Source organism: Monopterus albus, unplaced genomic scaffold (assembly GCF_001952655.1).
Source record: "Monopterus albus unplaced genomic scaffold, M_albus_1.0 scaffold19.1, whole genome shotgun sequence".
Lineage (NCBI taxonomy): Eukaryota > Metazoa > Chordata > Actinopteri > Synbranchiformes > Synbranchidae > Monopterus > Monopterus albus.
The window spans coordinates 733,486-744,109 of NW_018127899.1; the positions used below are offsets into that span (position 1 = coordinate 733,486).

At 42.2% G+C, this 10,624-nt stretch overlaps 1 protein-coding gene across 1 annotated transcript in view; it reads right to left on the minus strand.

Moving 5' to 3' along the window:
- insc (INSC spindle orientation adaptor protein) overlaps positions 1–10,571 on the minus strand; it is a 43,160-nt gene extending 32,589 nt beyond the window's left edge. The window contains 2 exon segments of the mRNA XM_020593333.1: positions 8,071–8,206; positions 8,356–10,571. The gene's annotated coding sequence lies outside the window, so the exon portion shown is untranslated.
- Positions 10,572–10,624: the final 53 nt, after the last annotated feature.

Sequence of the window (10,624 nt, forward strand, 5' to 3'; positions counted from 1 at the left end):
AGCTGCTGCTAAATCTTCATTCTTCAGACACCAGGAGCCTGGGACACATTTATCCCCAAACAAGATGAAATTTAGCTGCAGAAATAACTATAATGCTTTAGTACACGTCTGCTAATGTGAACACACTGTCTTCTTATGGTCAGCTTATAAAAGTTCCCCTAATTAAAAAAAAAAAGATGATGATGGCACCATACCTCGTGAGAGCTCGAGCATCCCCAACGTCACACCAAGAGAAATATCCAAATGCATTTTAAGCTTCCCAGTTCCATTGACAATTAGCTGAATAAACAAATGGCTAGGGGAACACAACATCCAGAGCGAGCTAAAGGTTTTGGAGTGGAGTTCTGTACCTCTGTGAGCAGCTCCAACAGGCCACAGAGACTGGAACTGGATCCTCACACACTCTGGCTCGCTGAAGGGGAGCGTGTGGGTACATGACACCAGAGTGGTGACGACCAGCAAAACACCAGGAGCTGCTTAATAATGAATGAGTAAGGGCCTGTCGAGAGGCACCACACACACACACACACAACTAATAGGGTGTCATAACTAGAGACAGGCTTATAGTGTGGTCAGGTAAAAGTAGGGTATGTGACTATAATTGGTCTGAGCAACTTGACATGTTGCTAACAAAGTACTCTGTCACCCCCCTGCAGCTCCACACTTTACACACAGTGGGCTGCAAGTGTGTTTAGTGCTCCAACTCTTGTAAAACATCTCTTTATATACTTTTTTGAGGAATAACATTAAAAAACAGACATGGCTGTTAACATGAAGGAGTAGCTGAAATCTCACAAATCGGTGTGGTGCTGAAAATGACAAGATTGATGGGTGTTGTGACGAACAATTTAATTTCAACACACCCACCTCGGAAACAGAATAGGATTGGTTGAGATGTATTCCTCATGGTAAAGGAGAGGGAAAAACCCAATCAAAGCCAAGCACAGGCCAGCTCACAGAGCAAAAGTAGAAACTACTTTTCTCCTGTGAAACATCAGCTATGTCAGCTCGGAGCCAAGAAACATCAACCAACCTTGAGGTTTCAATCAGAGAGAGAAGCACATCCAATTGTAAACCTGTGGTTTGACAGGCTGGGCCTTTGTCAAAACCCTGATAAGGTTGACACAGAACATCAAACCAACACTGAAACACTGAATGGAACCACAGCGTCATAAGGTATGCCTCTAAAAACTGTCAAAGGATTTATGCAAAACATAACATTCTGGTATTTTTCAAACTTGGCAAAACTTAACCTCCCTGTGGACAACCACGAATCTAAACATCACTAGAGCAAAGCTCGTGCATTTAAATTACAATCATATTGCATAAAACAGAAGAGCAAACACAGAAAGTCATGAAACACTAGTGTTCACTCACTGAGTGTGTATACTCGCACATGACTATCCTGGTTACGGTAAACACCACGCCCAGGTTTGAGGACCTTCAGTATGCCGAGGCGATCACTCCAATAGAAACCAGGATATTGTGCCATGTAAACATGTTATTAAGATTTCAAGTCATTGGTGGTGGTGCAGAAATGAGTGGCTAAGATGCTGCAGAATCAAGATGCACTCATGTAGACAGGGATATAAATAATAAATAAACTGAGGAGGAGACATAAAGATTTGAAGCTCAAGATGAACAAACCCTAAACAGAGAAGATTACCAGTTTAAATAAGGTGTACAGTATCCTGCAGTGGATGTGACAGTGACACTAAACCAGCAAATGAAGGTAAAGACAGGCCAGGTATCCTTAAGAATTATGTCCATATTGGACAATACTGACTCTCACAACTTATGTCAGCAGGTCAGTGCGAGGTTGCCTCCCATCACAAACCTGTTTTTGTTGACTATAACCATGATTTTCCCCCAGCCTTAACCAAGTGCTTTTGTTCCCTAAACCCTATCCAGACCACTACATTTCCCTGACCATACTGTAGTTCCCATGCACAAATACTGCAGAAAGCTATAATAAAAAAAAACACTGACAAGAAATCTTTTGCATGGTTCTTGTCTGGTGATAGGGTTCCCCACCAGCCAGCAGTCCTGTGGCACACAGGACCCACGATGAACTAAACGTCTTCTACTCCACAGCTGCGGCACATTTCTACCTGAGCTCTGGTTTGCTTTAGTATGCTCAGCAGGAGGTTCAACAAAACATCATGACCACAGTTTCCCCAATTTCAAAAACGCTATAAAAAAGGAACACTTTGGATTGAGTCTACCAGAAGGTACTGAGCTCTCCTGCATGTTAAAGTAGTAATACTAGTAGTTTTTTTTTACACCACTGACATAATTTTGTTGGAGGTATTTTGATATAAGCTATTTTTTACCATTTTCCAGGTTAAATGAAAAGTTTGGCCTGTTTTCTCGTTTTTTTTCTAAGCTAAACTGATTTTAAGACTCACATACACGCTTGACAACACTGCAATAAGCTCCACATGCAGTCCATTGCTTTTCCAGCATTGTCTTGTAAATTGTGGCCAAAGATAGTGATAAATTCTTGAGAGATCTGTGTCATCAGCTTCCAGGTTGGATTTCATGTGTCCAGAACAATCCTTTGAAGCAGATTCCTGAGAGCTGCAGGAGCTCTCGACCCTCACCATCATTGTCTGATCTTCTCCTGTCAATCACGCTGAGAATGACTCCACTGGTGTTCATCTGCTTCTTCAGTAAGATGGAGTGCTTTACAGTCAGAGACCATGCAACTACATAACATCGAAGTCAAGCACAGTCCATATGTAGAATTTGTAGCCAGCTGTCTTTCTGCTCATCTCCACCCATGGGCACCTGATGGAAACTCATGATCTCACAGCCAATGCCTGGATCATAAATAAACACTGAACGGATCCTCAGTTTAAACACCTCATCAGGGCTGGTGAGCGACCTGATATTAGGGGCCACACACAAAAAGCCTGAGAAACAGAGAGCAGAGAGGGAGGGGAGAAGGAGGCAGCAAGTCAGTTCTACAGCTGTTTTACATTAGGAAGTGGGGGTAATTTAGGTGGGCTGGGTCTGTGTGTGTGCATTAAGGGGACAAGGGTTTGAGTAGGAACCAGGGGCGGAGGATAGCTCCACCGCCTGCATCTTAGCCAAGGAACACAGGCACAGCATCAGGGCAGGGTGGAATTTTTCAAGGTACTTTCCTCCCACTGTTCCATCACAGAACTTAAGTCATAGGGTAAATGGGACACACATGGGGTCAGTGTGATAAGTAAATATCAGAGGCAAAAAGTTGCAAGGTATGCAAGAAAAACTCCAGAGGAGCCCAGTGAGCACACACTTCAAAAAGCCTTTCTGGGCTATTTTTTATCATTTTGGGCATGTGAGTGTTTTCTGGATAATTAGATGTGGAGAACAGTCTGCCATGTCTCATTTAAGACATACAGAACATTCTTAAAAGTAAACAGCTAAAAGGTGTGATTTCAACATGAGATACACATCATTTAAAGGCATAACACCTACTCTGACAGAATTTTTGCTGTCAGTGAATGCTGACCCTACAGCACACACAACTTTGCAAATGTTAAAATCAAAAAGGACAGCAAAAGACAAACAATAAGGAAAAAATTGATAATGAAAATCATCATTTGTTGCTAAATGAAGTCATGTTTTTATACTGTACATGTACTTTAGGGCTTTCATTTAAACCAAAGTAGTAAAATGTCCTGTAAGTTAAAACATCTGAGTGAAAATGAACATTTTAGATCTTATAATCACTTTCATTTCAGCAAGGCCTCCCCTGAGTTACTGTTGTTGACGTATGAAGCTCTTTGAGTCATAGGCAGAAGTAGTGATCGTTCAGGGTTACCCAAACAGAAAAGGACACCACTAGAGAGGAGCTGTGACTCCTCAACACTCCCCTAAGGTGCTCTAAACAGTATTGAGACATTTTCACATGGAGGAGGGAGCAGTGACCTCCCTGCCTTCTGTGCATCACATAGCAAACAGAAGTGCACCACTACTGAAGCCTCCATTTTCTCTCATGATCTCTTCAATGAGCCGTAACAAGGGCTGTAGAACACATACAGTAGATGGCAGCCTACTGATAAACAGACTGAAGCCCGGAAAGCCATGACCTCCCTCCAATTACCGTATGGAGATGGAAAGAAAGAAGATGTCAACACAAGAGAAGCTCCAAGCTGAAGCCTTAATTCAACCAGTCTGATATTGATTTATCCCCTAGCCTTGGGCCCACAGTGGCTGCCATATTGGGCCTACCTACGCAAAAATTTATACCTGCACTCTCCTAATGGAGTCCACACTTTGAAGAGGGAGCCTCTACTGAGTCACGAAAGCTATTGCGGTGATTTGTCAGCAGTAACTGTTACTCACAGTGAAGCAGCATCAGTTTATACCTGCACTCTCCTAATTGAGTCCACACTTTGAAGAGGGAGCCTCTACTGAGTCACGAAAGCTATTGCGGTGATTTGTCAGCAGTAACTGTTACTCACAGTGAAGCAGCATCAGAGACACATGACACATGTGCACTGTCCATAATGAAGAAGGTTTGGGTTCCAGCTTTTTGTCCCTATCTACCCCAGGTTTGCTGATTCATTTATGCAAAATATGTGCTATGTGTTCATTCCTTGGATGAACACATGTTTGAATTAACAGCAGGCTTTGCAGACACAGTTTCTTTGATCCAGCTGTTTGAAAGCCATAAAAACTGATCCTTTGATTAATGTCAGAGACAAGCAGCTGACTCAGTGCTGGGGAAGATGTCTGTACTCCGCCAGGGTCACAGGTCTGCAAGCCAAAGTAGCAGCCACAGACAATGATGTTGCTATGGCCATAAAGATGTATTTTCTAAGTTTGTCACACAGCTACCTGGTTTACCTGTTTGGTTTCTCTACAGTGAAGCACTGATAAAAATGATTTTGCTTGTACCCAGCAGAGCTGAACAAGAGCAGAGACAGGATCTAACACTGTCTGTAGAGAACACTCCCTGACATACTCAACAGTATACTCTTATGCGGTCAATCCACCCCCACCAGGAACTGCCCTGTACTCAGGCCAGCTGGTCAGTTATTGGCCCAGGCTGCCTGGCCCCAACACTCATTTGTGTTTCCACTGCACAGCATGAGCATCATTCTTGCGGAGTACGTCATGGTACCATCTTCTGCACAACCAGAACGCACATCAACAGTAGGTATGCAACAGGGCAAACATGATTTCATCAAACATGGATGGACTGGCTTTATTTATTTCTTCATAATGTGATGCCATCTCCTTCTTTTTTTTTATAAAGTGGGAGGGTCTTTCTTAGACTGAGACGCTTCCTGTTGCTCAGGTTTTCTCTCTGCCAATAAGAATGTAGTGATGTAGACGGCCAGGTTGGAGAAGTAGAACACTCTAGGACCTGCTTCTGAGGAGGGCCATTTATTACACTTTTCAGCCCGGTTTCATGGTCCGTTTTGGAGGCAATGGAAACATGCAAACCCCAGTACAGTTTGTGAATGGTACGGTTCCCGGTAGCAGTGTAATGACGGCATCAGATAAATCTGTGGCATTTCACAAAGTGCCATGCTTTTAAGAGGCTTGGGCTGATAAAATGTCAGCTGTGTCAGTACAACTTTTATTCTGAACATCAATCTTTCTTAAATGATGTGGCTGAGTAACTGTTGGCAATTTTTTTGCGATACCAGCTACGCTTCAGGAAATTGTTCTTCAAATTCATAAATTTTTAAGTATCATTTAAATGGACTAGTAACGGTAGTGTGTTTTTATATATGACGTTTATAGCGAAGGGCTTTGCAATGTGCCTTTCATTCATACACACATAAACACTGATGGTGGCACTAGAAGAGCACTAGTGACAGGGCTTCAGTGACTTGACTTAGTGACACTTTGTAGACAGGAGGGCAAAGGAGGAATGACAAATAAATTAGATCACTTTGTTAATAAAAAAAAGGTTTGGATAAATTTGAGATACCAGAAAAATATATGAAAGAAAAGAACTGTAACACCTGTTTTCTTGGAGGAAAAAACAACTGGTTGGCATCTGGATTGACACTGTGGGAGGACAGGCCAAGCTGTGTGAGGAATAGTTTCTGGGAAACACCAGACTTGTGGGAGGAGAACCAAAATGACCTGGCCCTTTCTCCAACAAGGCCACACAGACACAAAGTGGAGGCATAGAATAAAATAGCAGTGGCCAAAGAAGGAGACTACCTTCTCCAGAAGAAAGAAGACGTTAATAGAGACTTATGAATACTTAGCCACATCCAACTCCAACTATGGGACCTTAGCGTTGGACACCCCTCACGCATACATTGGCTTGTTATCAGCAACTATAAGGAAGTTCTCATGTTGAACTTAAAGCCAGTTCAGTGTAACCAGGAGAGTCTGAGGACACAATGCTTTGGCACTTGGTCCTCAAGAATCTGACTCATATAGAGCTATGTGCAGCTCCATGTTTCCAATTTTAGCTGTGGTCACAAAGTTCAGCCACAACCAGAGAGCTTGTCATTGTAGTGACAAGGCGCTCCTTTAACATCTCAAGAGAATGAGTGTTGGGAAGAGGCTGAAGAGAGATGAGAAGCCCTGAGAATCCCTGCCCACTGAGAAAAAACCTAAGTAAACAGTGTGACAGCACAGTGAGGGCCACACCTGCATGTGTGGTTCATGTTAACCACCAAGATGCTTTTTTGCAACTTTAATGTACCATAAGTCCCAGAGGTCAAATGCTAACAAATACCTCATTGCTAAGTCTATGAACTCTCAGGAATGTTACAGTGAAAACTGAGCAAGTGAAGGAAAATTTGCATTATAATATACCTGAACGATCCCCAAAAAGAAAGCAGATAAGAGTGACTAGCTAGTGGCTCTCGGGCAAAGTGGTGCTTTACATTCTCACAATGACACCATATATTGCTATTTATGCCTCTAAACATTTTAATACTGTCAAATGTAACATGTCAAAAGAATTTTTGGAATTAAAAAGTACCCGTCTCCAGAGGGGCTCATCCACCTGTTAAACCCCCCCAAGAATCTAGCTGTCTAGAGGATCAATACTGCTGCCATGTTAAATCAGAAGGTTTTAACTTAGAATGTTTCTGACATCTTTAGTAAATCTTCCATGTTTATGCATTAATAAAAAAAAACATTTTTGGACATTGGTCAAAAACACTTTCATGAGAAAAAGGGTTTTCACATTCCTTAAGATAAATCAACCAAGGTGATCCAACTGCACTTGCCTAAAAGGTTTGTCAGGGATATACTGCACCTTTGCAGTTTTGTATTTACTCTAAATCAGGTGCTACATGCTGCACTACTCACATGCTAAAGTTATCAGACTCATTTTGTTATCCAAGTTTTAATTAAAGTTCCTCAGCATCATTTCACACATTCCCAAAAATTGACATTAGACTGAACTGGTTGCCAAACTTACCCGCACTTTTGGACAGCGACTGAAAGGTTAAGTGTTCTCAGGAGAGTTCATAGTTAGAGCCCCCGGTTCTAGTCTTCTTCACCGCACACTGTCTCTCTGTCTTCTCTTTCATTCACTCTGACTGTGTTGGAGCTCGCTTGGGCCAACTACCACCGGAGCCTGCTGGAGTAAGACTGCTCAAAGTCTAAATGGAACTAGCCTTAAAGGTTTTTCTTAGGGAGAAAAAGCCCAAGTCCCACTGTCAGTCAAGCGGCAGAGCATAGTTTCAGCTGGGCTGCCATCCAAACAGACATGAAACTATTCTATTTCGGTCTGCCATATGAGCAGTGGTGCTGTTTGGGGTGGGGTGGGGTGGGGTGGAGGGGTCTGTGGTGGAGCATGTAATTGCAGAGTGACCAGTTATGGTGAGATGTAATTGCAGACCTCAGCAGATAGAGAGAAACTGCCAACAAGACAAGGTAAAGGACTTTTAAATAAGACTTAAAAAGAGATGAAACAACACAGACCACATAAATAAATGAGGGTCTGGGTTCCAGATGTGGAAGCAAAAGGAGGGAGAGGAGGAGAAGAGAGAGAGAGAGAGAGGGAGAAGGAGGGGCAGAACAGCAGGCCAGATGAAGGAACTGCAGTGGCAGCAGAATGAAATCTCATTTCTGACACAGTGAAAGGGTGTTTACCTTCCCAGGAACAGTTGCATGAGACAGAAAGGGGAACTGGGGAAGGTGAGAAAACCTCGGGTCAACCTTGTGTTGTTTCTGGACCTTCACCATGACTGCTCCTGGGTGTCTGGTTTCATGGCAGCCTTGGAAATGACTACTTTATGGAAAAATAGGGAGTTATAAAAAATAAGGAAGGAATCAGAAAATATAAATGGCAATTGGCTGGTTCACATTAAGAACAATATTCAACTGGTCTAGGTTGTTGCAGTTAATGTTACAACATATTTTTGAGTAAAATATTACCACGTGATCATGTGAAGGGGGCTGCTAGCTCCACAGGCACTATGTTCACTTAGCATTCTGAAATGTCCGCTTATGCCATATTCTGATGAACAACATGAGCTGTTCATACAGATCAAGCTAAGCTAATCGCGAGCCTGCCTGTGAATTCAGACAGCTGGCCAGCATTCCGAACCAGAGGCGCGACGTGACGTTACTCTGTGACGTGAACTTTGCGCTGGTAGTCTACACAAGACAAAACGTAACGGTGGAAGCACTTGATTCCAGACTGCCGGCTCTCTGTTTGCCAACCGCGTATAAACAACAGAAGAAGAAGCAGCAACAGAAGACGAAGAAGCAGCAGAAGAAGAAAAAGACGACGACGACGAAGAAGAAGACTAATACTGCCGGCTCGCCCTTTCTATAGAGAGTGTGTCTTTCTGTTTTTCCTCTGCCACTACCTCCCAAGGCGGGACAAAAATGGCCCACCATTCTGACTTTGTGCCTTAGACACTGAAAATTAGATGGAATAAAGACCCATCAATCCCACCTCAAGTCCCAGAGTCTAGGTGTGAATAAGGTGCAAACATAAAATGTATCTTCAAGTTTTAACTCTTGTTGCATCTCATCCCAACAGAGTGGTTTTGCTGGCCTATGTAGGTGATGGGGTGGGGGGTTAAGGTGCTGAGGTACATTTGCCCCTCATTTGAATTCACAATGAGGGGCAAAGGCCAAATGTGTGTTGATGCCCTCTACAGAGGTTAAAAGTGAATGTTTTCAGAGAGAATCTTTAATATAGCCACCTGCTGGCTATGGCTTGGTATGTCCTTCAGAACAATAGCAGTAAAATCTAGTCTTAGAACATACAGTTCTTCCAAGTGCTTTTCTTCATATGCCTAGATTTGGACAACTATTTAAAAACTATTTAATAACATTTTTAATCAGTATTTCTGTTTTTAGAGATTCCCATAAACCCACTGCCCATTAGTTCCCAGATTAGATGTTTACTGGATCCTGAGTTTTCATACCCTGGGAATATTCATTGTTAACCTTTTTTTTAATCACAGATGTTCACATCTCTACTGTAATAACAACTGCTGTGGATGCATCTGAGAATAATGAAAGAAAGGCATACGCTTCATTTCTTTTTTCAGAAAGAATGATGAAAGAAACATCAGATGATAAAGTGCACTGAGTTACAGAAGCTAATGGAGGAGAGGTTAGCCCAGACATGATGTCTTTATTTCCCAGAACTGTTCATTAAAACATTCAAAAGTAGCATCTTCCAAAGCCTCAGGTCTTGAATTGAGTTTGTGGGGTACATTTCTGAGAGCTGGACTAGTGGCACGTCTTCTCCAGGAAGATGGGGGCTTACTTCTCGGTTTCTCTTATTTGAACCATCTAATTTCCAATTGGAAGAGCCCCATTCAAAGCAGCTGTGTGCCATTAGGACTGATTTTCTCATTGGCATTGTGGGATTGTTAGATTACAGCTGAGAAAGAAGCTTGAAACCAAACAGACTCACAAATCAGCCCTCAACCTCCTGTCCCCCTCAATTATAACAATGTGGGGGTGTTTTTTTTCCTCCTTGGTCATGCAAAGAAAATTTCCATATGGATTTCAGCACGATTTTCTCCAGCCAAACAGACAGATACAGAGAGAATGTGTGGAAACCCTGCAAATACAACTCATAATGAGGGTCTGAAGGCTTGTGGGTGAATGTAGTACTATAAATCCCCTTTTCTGTTCATACTGCAATAGCATAACTTCACATATATGTCATGAACATCCTCTAATGTGTGAATCAATAAGTCACCCAGTCAAACAGGTGCTTTATAAGAAATCAGCCATTGCTTTAAGTATCTACAGTACAGTATAGTGTGGACACGGCATGCCTAGTGTTGATATTAACCGTGTATTCACATATTCTTCTAAACTAAATCAAATATTTCACAAAAATACATCTATTTTTTTGTAGTACTCATAGCTCTTGTGTGCTTAGTAAACACAGTGACAAATATTCTTTATTTGCTCTTGTGCACTGCTGGCACTCATCCATGCAACCAAATAGGATCAAATGTATCCGGTTTTTTTACTTTCACCCTCAATGAATTGGCTCATTATTCCAAACTTACATCCCATATTTGTCATCCATAACTGAAGGGCCTTTTTATCCTCTTTGCAAGTTCTTTTTCAGTTTTCTGTGAATTTTCTGGAAACACTGCACCTCAAATACTTTACAAACCATTGGCAGTACATACTGTACAGAGTGTGTTATTGTTGGGAAATACAA